The 14,956-nt window shown below is 31.6% G+C and overlaps 1 long non-coding RNA gene across 1 annotated transcript; it reads left to right on the top strand.

Annotated features, from left to right (window-relative positions):
* The first annotated feature begins 700 nt into the window (after nucleotides 1–700).
* On the top strand, nucleotides 701–13,149 carry LOC123659956. The gene is made up of 3 exons (XR_006744106.1): nucleotides 701–716; nucleotides 9,668–9,674; nucleotides 13,055–13,149. It is a non-coding gene; the product is annotated as an uncharacterized LOC123659956 (long non-coding RNA).
* The last annotated feature ends 1,807 nt before the right edge of the window (nucleotides 13,150–14,956 follow it).

The following is a 14,956-nucleotide window of genomic DNA, read 5'->3' as shown; positions in this document are numbered from 1 at the left end:
ATGTATATCAGTATATTTAAAGTAACTTTATGTACATCCACAATAATTTGTGACAAGTTAAAAACATTTAATAAGCATGAAAAAATGATTTAAATTTGTTAACTGTTAAACTTGTAACTTTTCGGATTCGTGAAAAGAATATTTAGTTTTTACGGCAAAGGATTCGTGTATCTTATAATAAAAACCCACAAACATCATTTAAAAGTCTATAATAGGACAAAATTGTTCGATACAAGCTTTTAACTACTATTTTGGCTGTGTGGGATTCGGAATTATGTAAGTTTCTTAATATTTCTGTGGCATGCAAAAGAAGTATGTAAATGTACAATAAATAGCATATCGTGTCTTAAAAATATAACAAAAATCATAAAACAAATCATGAAATGAAGAATCATTAATACATTAGCTAATAAATAATATAAATAATAGTAGAGACATTAAAATTAAACATATTTTATAAATTCTTGTATAACTTCCAGTAACTCTAATGTGAAATAATGAAATGCATATCATTTTTAGTAATATAGAGGCAATATGGGTTAAAACTCTTGGATACTCTGGTGTGCATGACCTTAAAGTATTATCACTGAATTCGCGTCTTTTGCCAGAACGACGATGTTGTCAACTTAAGATTATTTTTATATAATATATATTTTAATATAATATATATTAGAAGCATTAGAAGCAAATCTTGGAAACGGTATACATATATATATGTTATAGTGTATAGTCCCTATTGCATGTAAAATATTGCATTGAGTCAGGTGGTATATGCCTCGAAGGTGCCGTCTGTCCCGGTTGTTATGATGACAGCGATCTTTACTCATAGTAGGGAATATATCCGTCAATCTGCATTGGAGCAGCGTGGTGGTTTAAGCTCTGATCCTTCTCCTCTATGAAGAAAGAGGGCTATGCCTAGCAGTGGTGAAATGGGGGTGGGGAAGTGAATGTGTTAAGTAGGAATAACGGGATTCTTTTTATAAGTGATCGTTCGATGTAAACTTTAATTTTATTACTAAAAAAGTGATTGTAATAATAAAAATTATTTACGATTATTAATATCAGAAAAAAATTGTCTAAAAAAATTTGGATTTGCTAGTTGTAATAGGCTTTAAAATACCGATATACTGTGTCACAGAAGTAATAAATAGTGACACTAAACGTCGAAGTAAAAGTACGAACTAGTGTCACAAACTAGATTAAAACTTTTAAGCAAATGGAATGGGCTGACATTTTAACTTTTACTTGTAGTGTGTGTGTGTGACCTATTCATCTAAGTTTGTTAATTGAGTGCTCCTTCGTTATGATACTCGTCATTAAATCACGCCACGCTTACAAGTGTTAATTAGTTGTTTCTCATTAATCAAGAATGCGTAAAAGCTGGCTGTAAACGTGATTAATGTCGATCTACGTTCGACGCTTTACATTAATTTTCTAATTTCTGAAATTAAGTTAAACATCTTCACTTCACCGAAAGTAACTGTGTGTCTTGTGCAGAATCTACAATGTGAAGAAATTTAATTTATAATTCTTATTTAATCGTTGTATACAATATGTTCGCTTAAATAGAATTTGTTTTGATGGGTACGTGCACTTTTACGATGATATTTTTGATCTTTAACAAATATAATTTTTGGTTAGCTTAAAACTTCAGAATCTATGTTCAATTTTGGATAAAACTACAAATTACAATTTACAAAATAATTTCAAAGGAAGATAATGAATGCCTTTTAAACCAAAGGCGTTGTCGAGTACATGTTTACTTTCTCCTCGAATAACCCTAAGATTCCGTGGGTGAAGCCGTGAACAGAACCTCGTTAAATACAAACTCCTGTTGAATTTCAATGAGATGATATTATATTAATACTTTTAATTCACTTTTAAGACACTTCGAAAAGGTACCAATTTAGTGTCTTATTTAGGAGATATACGCAGACTGTTTTCAGTCCGCTAAAATAATTTAATGCCAGTGCCCGCGGCATCGTGAAACGCTGCAAATAAATAACTGAAAACTTTTTCAATTTCACCCCGCGATCCGTAAATTGTGTTTTTCGTTTGAGTAAATCGGAAATGAATAACAAATTTCGGCTTCCATAATCAAGGAAAGAAAATTAATTACGTTTTCGTCGCATTTCATTCGCAACTCGAATAAATTCTCTGCATATTCTCATGTTTTTTTATTATCTTCTATTTTTTGGATATTCTAACGAATTCCGCCTTAAAAATTCCCTGAGCTATTTCGGTATTACATTAAAAATTTATTCGTTAAAGAAATTTAAAGTGGATATGGCATTAAAAAACAGTTTTAGTTTGTGTTCCGTTAGATACATAGTAGATCTAATGGCACTGAAATTGACTAAAATTGATTGAACTGAGATTTGTTTATGTAATCCTAATAAAAAATATTATTCAATCATAAATATTCTTGGCTTAAACAGATTCTGTTTTCTATATTTAAAAATATTTATTTATAACTACTTGAAGAAAAAAGGAATTATCCTTGATTTGCTATTTTTATTATATTCGTCACTTTTTCGTTTGTTTGTTGTTTGTTGTCTTTTTCATGTGTCGTTGTTGTATAAATTATTAAGCCTCAACAATTGATTACTATGATAAAAAAAATGAAATATTAAAGGGCACTTTTAAAAATTCATTTTTAGGTCGAGTCTTGAGCACGTTTGCCATTTGGATATTTTCCAGAATCTTTTGAATGATTTCGCACCGAATGCCCAACATAACGCTCAATATGTTTTTCCCATCTTTTAAAGATTTATTTGAGTTAAATAACAATATTTTTTAAGGAAATGATTTTGTTAAAAATAATACCCTACGATTTGTTAGTATTATTAGTTTAATACCATACAGTGTTTGACTATTTAACATAAGCGCCTGTTGAAGTGTAATCTACTACAAATAAATAAAATTGAAGTGTTTGTTCGTAATATTAAAATAACCGCTTTTTACTAAATGCATATGGATGTATATATGATACATACGAGTATATTAAAATAACATTTTTACAATTTTAATCAATCTCTGAAACGACTGGACTGATTTTGACGGCTTCGGCTACTTTTTTTTACAAACTTATTTATTTTATAATTCTTCGAACTGAACAATAACTTTTCTGTTAAATTCCACGCAGATGAAGTCGCGGGAGCAGCTAGTCCAAAATAAAACAAATTCATTTGGTAAGGTTGTAACATCCAATAATCAATAATAGCTCATATTACGGCTAGTTTCACAAGTATATTTCTTTATACTCTCTCAGGTAAACAGTATATGGCTCCTTTTCATTGGTAAGCGTGACGGAAATTGAAATTTCCCGACATATTGGTTTCCTCTAAAATTTTATAACATTTTTAGCTTCAAACACATAATTGTTTGCTTTGGAACTAAAAGGCCGTTTCAAGCTGCTTATTGATCTAAAAAAATATAAAATAAACATTTTTGTACATAAACATAGTTTTTACGGTTAAAAAACGGAACGTTGTCTGTCTGTCTATCAAGACCCTTTTTCTCAGGAACTCGTGGAGATATCAAGCTGAAATTTATATCCAATACTCAAGTCTACTGTTCCTTGGAGCTGTTGAAAAAATCAATTTTCCTAAGTCAGCGCAACCAAAAGATACAGATGTTTATGTTGCAAATTTTCGACACTCGCAAGGAAATCAAAACCTACAGGGTACTTCCCGTGAACTCAGAATCTTGAAATCTTGTACAAAGTAATGTCTTATAGCACAGATAAAGGAAAGTCAGCGAAAAGCATTAATTTTTAGTTACATCATGTAATAAAAATATTTTTAACTAGCTGACCCGGCGAACTTCGTATCGCCTAACACAAACTTTATCGTATGGTATTAAAGTTCAAATTGACTTTTAAGTATTATCACAAATCTTTCGTATGGGAGTATAGAAAAGTGTTGTTTTTAGACTTTTTCAGGAATTTTTTTTCTTTTTTTATAATTTTTCTCTCCGTAAGAACCATCCTCGTACTTCAAGGAATATTTAAAAAAAAGAATTAGCGAAATCGGTCCAACCGTTCTCGAGTTTTGCGCTTAGCAACAGATTCAGCGATTCATTTTTATATTATAGATAATTTTCGTACGGAACCCTTGGTGCGTGAGTCCGACCCGCACTTGGCCGGATTTTAATTTATCTAAATATGATGAAACTTGCTAAAATCTGTCACTCTGTATAATCAGTTATGAAAAACAATGAGGCTTTGATCGAACAAGCGGTCGGTGAGGAACAATGTCGAGCTATGCATATTCATCAGTGATAAATTCAATTTTCATTGGGTTTCGCTCAACGCGTCGATTCTGGTTCATTTGTCATTTTTCACGCGAATAAATCGAATATACTGTAACCACTTTATTATGTATGATGTATTTTACTGTTCAATTATATTACATTTTTCGAAATTTCAATTTTGAAATATTTTTGTTCCTTATAAAAATTATACAGGATGTTTTGTATCTGGAGTCTAACACAAGAATAAATATGAGTAACATTTGAAAGATTAAATTAAATAATTATTACGAATTATTATTTAGTTAGCTTTGGACAAAAAAACTATACATATTATACGATAGTTTTTTTAAAGTATTATAGTATTATAAGTCACAACTTACTTACATTTAACAGCGATTTTTTAGCTTCTTCCTTTAAGCGATAAAGATATGGAGATTACGGTGTGAGAATTTTATGATCGTAAAACAGCATAACTGCGAAATCAGAAGGCCGGGTTTTGCGATAACTTCAAAAATGTTGAAAGCTGGCTTCTCATGCTTTACGATATAATGCTTAGTTTTATAGTACATAAAATGTGAATGAACTGCGACATTTTGATTTAGGTGAAACATTTTGAGATAATAATTTGAGATTTACTACTGGACCCAATAAAGGTTCTGACGTTTCATGAAAATATTATGTTACGATAAGAATGAATTCAGAAACAAACAATGGAATAAAAAAAACACCACTGAATAGGCCACAAAAGCACTTTTGAATCGTCAATTTACAAATAAAAATTTTAAAATTGATTATTATTTTAAAAGTCACCACTGATTCGGAATATATTATGTTCTGTAGTATTCATAGAATAATAATATTTATAAAAAATTATGAATCAGATAATATTATAAAACATTTTGTTTCCTAATACTCGGTTTCAAAAACGCGTAGTAAATTTATGATAATATTTTTATATCAGAAGTCGGCCTAAAATTCCGATGCTGATGGACAATATTTTCCATATGGCGTTGACGGGTCACGCAACCCTCAACATTGCCTGACATCTTAGAACTTTTTTACCACTTTTATATTTAGAAATATATTTTTGACGACGTTTTCGTATTACGTCTTAAATAAGAGGTTTAATATTAGCGTAGTATTCAATATTACTAGATATAAGATCATGTTTATATAGGACACAAGTCAAGGTTTTATCCTTTTTGAAAACATTACGTGACATTTATTCTTGATGTCGGAAAAATATAGCTCACGTTTCTATATATACAAAATTGTTATATATTTATTAATTCTAGTCTGAAAATAGATTCCTATTCAGCTTAAATCTGTTCAATTAAATTTAGTCTGTGATAAAACCTACGTGTGCCACTCTGTTGGTTATCAAAAACTGAACTATAAATAGATTTTACCAGCTGAATATTAATGAGTAACGAAGGTTGTCTGTTCCACTACACGTGCCAATCTCATCAATATTAATTATGCTCACTCTTTGTTTAGCACTTTCAGCATTTTTGTTGTTTAAGGCGTTTGTACACCGTTCTCATGTAGGTACATACATAAATAGAACTAGGGATTTTTTTCCTGCCTTGATGAAAAAAAAAATTGATCAGATCAGTTTGATGGAAATTATAAAGTAAATAGTAAGGCATAGCAGAAAATATTTAGTTTAAAAATTTAAAACTGTCAGACTAGAAAACTACCTTTAATTTACAAAAGATCACAACCAAATAATACTCCTCGTAAGTAGTATAGTGTTCCTAAATTTAATAAGGTAGCTAAAGCTCCGGTGAAGAATCCGGGGAAAGAGTCGGTGTCACGCTTATGATTCTCTAGGTGTTGCAGTTTACGGAAACCGTCACAACCCGAGTAGAAATTTTTTCGTGTTCCTTGGAAGGACCGGACCGGGCATTTTGGTCTGGACCGGATAAGATATGTAACGCAGAAGATTTGTCTGGACCTAATCAGCCGGTTCGGTCCGGTTCTTTTAAAAAACACGAATGTATTATATTCTTGAAAAAATTGTTTAATGAAAAAAAGCGAATTGATATTATAAATATGTTACTTAACATAATTATTATGATATTTATTTCCGTTTATTTTATTGCGAAGTATTATTTATTTATGTTTTTACTTTAAATATTAATTATTGTTATATTATTAATTAATTATTATTATTAATTAAATTTTATTTATTAACTTCTAATAATTATCTACTAATTAACTATTTCCTACTACTTACGACTACTCCACTGTGTAGAAATGGACTCCCTGTTAGACTGTCCTGATAACTGTATATATAGTGCGCTTAAAAACATTGATAGCGCGATTAAGGCTCAGTTCGCTTAATGTCTTTCAGGCTATTCTGATCTGGACCGGACGGGTCCTGATTCAGTATGCCTTACCATACTTGATTATATTTTACATCAGGCTATCCTGATCTGGAACGGACCGGGTCCTGATCCAGTATGCCTTACCATACTTGATTATATTTTACATCAGGCTATCCTTATCTGAACCGGACCGGGTCCTGATCCAGTATGCCTTACCATACTTGATTATATTTTACATCAGGCTATCCTTGTCTGGACCAGACGTGGTCCTGATACAGCTTGCCGGATCTAGCATGCCTCTATCTATCTTGATCCGGTCCAGATACATGATCTGGTTGAGCCTGACCTTTTTTCTAGTCGGGAGGTGAAGCGCACGCTTGCTTGTCAAGCAAAATACATACATTCATATTTACATACAGTCATATTTTAACGGATTTTTGTTGAAATTTATAATAAAAATCATTTTACGTTAATTTGTTACATCTTTATACACTTTTTGAATCGATGCTTCGATGCTGGTGCGTTATTTAGATATTCTTACGCATACGGTAAGGGCCTGTACTCGTGTGTGCTTTTTGTTTTATTTTAACCGTTATAAACCGTGGACCGTGTATATAACCGTGTGAAGATATAATTTTGAGGATTCTGCACCTATAGAACTATAGACGCTTAGGTGTAGAGGTGATGAAAGTACCATCTAAGCTGCCAGTCGTGGGATCCATTCTCGATTGCAGAGAATTTCGCGATTTGTTCGAATGTATAGACTGAGTATTAATCTGTGTGATAAAGAAAATCATGTGAAGAAATATAAATCAAGATGAGAACCCACCATCTTATCTTATAAACTTATCTCTTTCACGCTTTTCTTAAAATTGTATATTGTAAATAAGACGGAAAAAAAACTTACTTATATGTAAGTAATGGATACAATTAGTTATTTAAACTTATAAAAATATTTATCAAATAAAAGAGGGCTTTCGTTTTGTTAGCGTTTAATAACGAAAGGTCTCGTGTACATTAATTAATTCTTTATTAGCTGTAGACATTTAGTATACAGTTTCTTTCTTTGTATTAAAATAGAATTCCTAAATTGTTAAAATTGTTTGTAAATAATAAGCAATTAAGGTTCTCATAAAAGATACGAGTAATAGTTTATAGTAAAGATTCAATAAACACCAAAGGAGCAGTGGAATAGCCTAGCTTAGCCTAGAATAAATCCTTATCCTTAATACTAGGACAGGCTCTTTTTCAGGAATTAATTCAAGAAATCAAATATAAAGAAGTTAAATTGTATATTGTTAAAAGGAAAGTGAAGATTATGCTTACTTATTGTCTGTCATTATCTATGCCCAATTTGTTTTATGATTGGCTTATTTATCTTCAGCGGACCTTTTTACGTTTTGTCAAAAGAAAACAGAAAATTATGTAGATTGACGAATAAAATAAGTACAATTCGTGAAAAATGTCCGCTGAATACATCTTATACAAAAGGAATATTTACTTGGTAATTTTCTTAAATGTAGCTTTTTTTCTTTTGACGCAAGGCGTTACCCTTATAATTGCAACGGGGACGAGATCGTTATCGTTCACGCTCTTACAGTCATAATACGATATTATCAACTTCCTTACTTTAATATATACATGAGAGCTGATATAAATTTGCAAGTAAGACGTCTTTTTTCAAATGGATTTGCAAAAGGATACGTCAGTATTTACAAAGTGTACTGCGTTATAGGTGAGAATGTCCCAGTACAATGGCTCACAGAGCTCTAAAGAAACCTCTTACAAAGAGATTCGAAAGCATCTGCAGCTCGGGTACTGCTTTGGACTGCAAATCACAACTGATACAAACAGTGACTGCGCCGGGCGCCGCTTCATTCGGCGGACGGCAGTTCGTAGCGGCTTCACGTAGAGAACGGACGCCCGTAGCCCCACGTAGCTCTACCGCTACGCCGACGCGTTATGTACAAATCTCCAATATACGTGACCAAACGTAAACAAAAAGTGATATGAGTTGTGCGTCCCCAAGCGCAGTGGTGAGACTGACTTTGCTAATATTAACTTTTTTTGTGTCGTGTTCGTTCATCGGTAGTGTAGTGTGGCTTTTGCGATCGAAAAGCTCAGCTAGCCAATATGAGAATTATTACTTGTCGAGAATTAATATAAGCGTGAGAGCGCATGAAAGCAATAACGCGTCGACGTCCCCGACTATATCGGATCATTACAAAGACTTGATTAAAATAGAAATAGCTATGCGTCGCGTAGAGGAAAATAGTAGAAGATTGAAGGAGTACACGAAGTCTTTGTTATGGGATAATAAAGACAAGTCTTTATGGTGTGTTTTGTTTAAAGATAGTGAAAAGGCTATTAATAAACCAATGTTGAGAGGAAAAAATAGACATTCTATAGATGAAGATTACATACGGACTTTGAGAGAACAAAAAATGAGGGAGGCCGTAATACATCTGAGACATCACGGGAACCACCATCGGAGACGCCCCGACATCTTACCAAACATGCCATATATAAAATGAAACACTTAAAATAATTCGTAATGTATATAATAAAACATAATATATGCCAGTTAGTGTTATAAATCGCTGTAAGGACTCATGTATATATATTTTTGTATAAGTGTACAGACATTTGTTTATGAAGCACTGTTTGTTGACTTCAGACAATACTTGAATAAATCATCGGAAATTTATTTGACACCTTTTATTTCCTTGCTCAACTATCATTAAATGGAAAAATTTACTATCGATTTCTTTTCAATGGTACGTTTAAATTCGTTTAAATTTTTATTATTAACTTTTTGTTTGAATATAAAACGATTTAACAATTATGTTTTAAAAGTTGTAACATCAAGACTACTAATAAATAATTTCGAGTTTGATTATCTATGAAACATCGATAAATTTTATACAAATAAATTGATATAATCTATTTTATTGATACAAGTCACACCACAATGTTTGTTCGCGTTAAATTTCGATAATTGGATTGATTGACTTTTGTGATTAATCTTATAGCTGTCTAGGAAGCTCCATAGACACATTTAGAAGTAAAATGTTGCTTAGTAGCCTAATTGTAAGCAGTTAGAGAAAACATTCTACAATATAATGTTGATCTATTGTTCTCAATGTTTTACAGTAACTAAAATTAAATAGTACACATTTAACCTGTAACATCACACTTTTGGGCATAGAACTCTTTCTCCGTGTAGGAGAAGGAATGGAGGTTAGTCAACCGCGCTGATCCGCTGCGGTTTGGCGGATATGTTATCCATTATTAGTAACCATTGCTCTGAGGTATTTATGATAACGACTGACGGCTTAACGTGCTCTCCTTGGCACGGCGGGGAGACACACAAGGACAGACATCCAAACCGGGAAGAAATATTTGTATAAATATCTATGCTAAGTGCGAACTCGTACCATTACACAAGAGCGGTTGTTGAAAACTAGATATATGAAATTGAAATTATTCTTTACAGATTAATATAGAGTTGACGAGTGGTTGTATGAGTATTTTGATTTTTAGATTGAAGATTATGTCATATATTCTTTACTTATACATAGAAGTTCTTGGAGGGTGGACCATGAAGAAGATTAATCTTGCCTTCTATAATATAAATAAAATGATTAACATGTGTTATAGTGCACATATATTCGAAAAAACACTGGACTGGTTTAAATCAAGCATTTTAAGTTTTATTTCAGAAAAATTTAGCACTAAATAGAAAAAATTTGAATATCTTCAATTTATAATAAATTTTAGAATTTTCAAGGAGTAATTAGATTTTTGATGTGTAAATGAAGTCGCGGAGAATCGGTTAGTTTTTACATATAAATCTGCTATTTGCGTCTCTGGTCAACCTAGGTTATATAAAAAACGGACGACTTATCTTCACGATAGGACATAAGGTTATATATACCTCATAAGGTTATATATATAGGTTATATAACCTAGCTACGGTAGGGTGTGACTGACAAATACGAGATGAAAAGGGATTTTTAACCAAGCCATTTAGCATAAGATTAACAATTCCATCTTAGGTATGAGTAGTTTTTTTGACAAACGTATGAGAAGAGCGTTTGTCGTAGAACAAATCGGTTGGACTATATTCAGATGTGTCCAGTTATATACAAGAATATGCATAAAAATACCTTTTGGTGTCATAGAATTCTAAAAAAAAGGAAAAACATTGCGGTTACAGTTTGTTTATCTGTTCAAGTATTACGCGAATCATTTTTATTTCAAATACAGCATGAAAAGAGTTTAATGTTGTAAGCTAATGTTTGATTGTGATTCGGATGGGACAAATGAAAATATGCAATAAGTGCTTAAAAAATAATATTTAAATGCACGGGCAATTTGAATCATAGCTGTAACATTAAAAGTAATTGTTTACACTGAATTTTATTGAAATAATTTTAGTGTGTAAAATTCGTGGGCATATTCTCAAAATCATAACAGTAAGAATAAAAAGGAATCCACACGCAGAATTCCTTTGAAAGCCTGTATGTATGAGATATTCAAAGTACAAGCGAACAAAGAGAACTCGTGTAGTATTTGATGCCAAGAAAACTATATAATTTATAAAATATATTGCAGTATACGACATCGTTAAAAATTAACGTTTAATTTAATCGCAGCGGCCATTATAATTAGTGTTGAAAAATTTCATGAAATTGAATATAGTCATTTAATGCTACAAAATCATGAATTTTGTCGTAATTATGTTTGTAATTAAAAAGTAATTTATTATTATTTATAAAAATAATAATCAATTTAAAATTTTAATTTGTAAAATGACGATTCAAAAGTGCTCTTGATTGTCCTATTTGAATAAAGTAGTTTTTGATTTTGATTTTTTGATTTTGTATGTACAAATTGCACATGAATATTAATTTATAATAAAACTTCTAGATGTTTCAATGACGTTCAAAATGATTGATAATATCCAGATTCATTTACAAAGTGTCGTGTGTAATTTAGAGATTTACTGTTAAGTAGTTTTTTTCTTTAAAGAACAAAAAGAATGTACCGAAGAAGACTTTTAAAAGACTCGGTTCGTTTGTCCCATCAATAGTTCTAATAAAGTGTTCCTATTTTACTCACAAAGGTTGTAAATAAAATGTCATCCCATTCCAAAAAGTTTCTTTAGCAAGAGCGAAAATGAAGCGTACTTGTAGTCTGAGATAAAGAGAATAAATATCATGCATTGTAATTTTTTTTTAAATAGTATTCCTATTTTTTGCTTGCCCTATCAATATCTCTAGTAAATTATTCCTTTTTTACTCATAAAAGGTTGTAATTTTTTATGATTATTTTTGAAGCATATTTTTTCATTTCAGTTTTTTAATTAACATTTTTCTGTTTCTGACGAAAGTCTTTTCACTTTTAATCACAATGTTGTTCTAGTTATTGCCGTATGAACTCAAAATAAGAACCCTATTATAGTGGAATAAATGGCATTCTAATACAAAGTAAGATAATCATCTCGGGGACATGTATCAGGGGCATATGGTAACAAAAGGCGGCGGCAGATATGTCAATTTATTTCATATTATTTTGTAATAAAACAAAATACTAAAAAGCATAATAATTGTAATTTATCAGCTATTTTCCACCTTAAGTATTTTTGTGGTTTTAGTTTTGTCTACTTATAAGCTAATAAGCGGAGTCAAACCTCAATAACTTTTTAAATTTATTTCTTGTCTATGAAACCTTTCGTGACTTAAAGAAAAAAAAAATGTCCCATTGTATTCGCTGGTTGTCTGGCACTATTTGGCTTCCTAAAGCAAAGCATGTTAGTCACTCGCCAAAGTATCAGTTCTCCTTTAAGAGGGGAAAAGATAAACCATATAAAGTGGTAGGATATGCTATGAAAAGAATTCCTCTAAATTTAAATCCGTAAAAAATAAAAAATAATAATAATAAAAAATAAGCGTTTTAACAGTTTCTACGGCTTATAATATGTTAGAGCCAGAGGGTAGACGGGTTAAATTAAAACAAATTTTCTGACAGTTTTGTTTGATTTAATTACCGGAAAAAACATTCTTTACGATATACGTTACTAATATACAAAACTAATAAATAAGGTATGTTTGATTTCAAATGTACTATTTACGATAAAATCGGTGAAACTGTTTCGAATGAATCGCAGTAATTCAATAGGAATATAAAAGTAATAATATAATTGGTCTCTTTGTAATTCCGACCACTCCAAATTAGCTTTAATCGATCCTTATTGATGCTACGTTTAGAGTGAAACGGCCCAATGGATAGAACAGAGATTCGATTCCAGATATTTACTGATTCAATTCTAAGTTGGCACTGCTAAAGATTTATTTGATGCTTTAGATTAATGTTGGCCTGCTTGTTGTGTATTATTATCAGCATTTATTAGCATATAACCGATCTAGTGTCGTAGTGTGAGAAGTTGTCTTAATATCGGCGGTAAGATTCAATTGACTAGCCCGTCGGCGCAGGTTGTAGCGACCTTGCTTTCTGCTCCGACGGATGTGAGTTCGATTCACATCCCGAGTCTGGGTGTAATATATATTTATTTACATATTTATATATGTATTATTTATAAGTAAATTTATTGAAAAAAAATATATGTAGCTATACCAGTCTTCTGTCACCTATAAACAAGCATTGCAACAAGTTGCTTACTTCAGGAAAAGACGACCTATCTGTATTGTGTAGATATTTATTTATTTATTATTTATGCTGCAAAACAGATTTTTGTACGATACCCAGTAGTGCGACGTTTAGAGATAGATTCGTTTATTTATATAAACAGTTACGATATAAAATATTAGTTAGTCCCTGCAAATTCAGTTATAATATATTATTTGGTCATAATATATTACATCGAACCCCCCTTATACCTAAATTAGTATAATTATTTATTAGGGTGATCGTTAAAGCAATTAAAAGTTTAACTATACATTAATGTCTATTAAAAATCAAAATCAATAATAATCATCATCGTCTATATATATATAATATTTTATATTAGATTCGGAATATATATTCTGCAGACAAAAATCGGCAAGAAATTCCGCAGTTACTCTTTAAAAAAAATTGTATTGTAATATACAGTTGGTAACATTTTGCATGAAATACAGCATCGGTAAATCCAAACAACTTTATCATTAATATAATATATCCTCTTTATAATAATATATCAGTATCGATTTATAGCTATACACTAATAAAAAAATGTCCGAGAAATCTAAACCATAGACTCAGACCATTACCATCGCTTTGATTAAAAATCAATAAAATAAATCAGTAGGAATTTTCTTTGAAAAAGTTACACTTTGAGTTTAAGAGAGTTTAGACAGTATATAAAAGACTCTTTATTGTACATCAAAATAAGGAACATTACAAGAAAAAAAACATAGAAAATAAATGCAAAAGATAGCCTCATCGCTAAAGAGTATTCTCAATAAAGTCAGGCAGTACTTCACACCGGAACAGCTTCTTAGTCTCTACCAAGCACAAGTTCGATCGTGTATGGAGTACTGCAGCCACTTATGGGATGGCTCTGCCAAGTACCAGCTCACTGCTTTGGATTCTGTGGATCGACGCGCCAGAAGACTCATTGGTGACAAATCGCTGGTTCGCTCTAGACTTCAAAGTCTTGAACATCGGCGCAAGGTTGCCTGTTTGTCGGTATTTTACAGATTATATTTCGGAGAGTGTGCTCTAGAACTATACAATTTGGTTCCACCATCACCTTTCTACCACCGAACCGCAAGGCATCGCATGAATCTGCACCGCTACGTGGTTGAAATCCCACGATCTCGCACTAAACGATTTGCTTCCTCGTTCCTAATACGCACCGCAAAAATTTGGAATGCCCTTCCGGCTTCCGTTTTTCCAACGAACTATAACTTGGGTATCTTTAAATCAAGAGTGAATAGGCATCTTCTAGGCAAGCGCGCACCACCTTAGGCTGCATCTTCACTTGCCTTCAGGTGAGATCGCAGTCAAGCGCTAGTCTATATATTAAAAAAAAAAAAAAGAGTGATCTCTTCCAGGCAACCTTTATATTAATGGTGTAGGTGTAAAGTTTTAAGCAGTAGTTTTCTAAATATACAAAAATTAAATAAATAGGTACAAATAAATAAAAAAAAACACACACACACACACACACACATATATATATATATATATACACATACATAGTACACTATATATATACTATTTTATTTCTACGGGTATCGTGTGATCAGGACAATGTATTTGTTCGATACACAGATTAAGCAGCTAGATATTTATTGGTTGTCGTCGAGGACGTTAAAAGGGGGAAAGACATCGTTAAGTATCCGTGGAGGTCAGATAGAGGTCAA

Source organism: Melitaea cinxia, chromosome 14 (assembly GCF_905220565.1).
Source record: "Melitaea cinxia chromosome 14, ilMelCinx1.1, whole genome shotgun sequence".
In the NCBI taxonomy this organism is placed as follows: Eukaryota; Metazoa; Arthropoda; class Insecta; order Lepidoptera; family Nymphalidae; genus Melitaea; species Melitaea cinxia.
The sequence above is the reverse complement of the archived record's forward strand: the minus strand, read 5'-3'. Positions and strand labels throughout refer to the sequence as shown.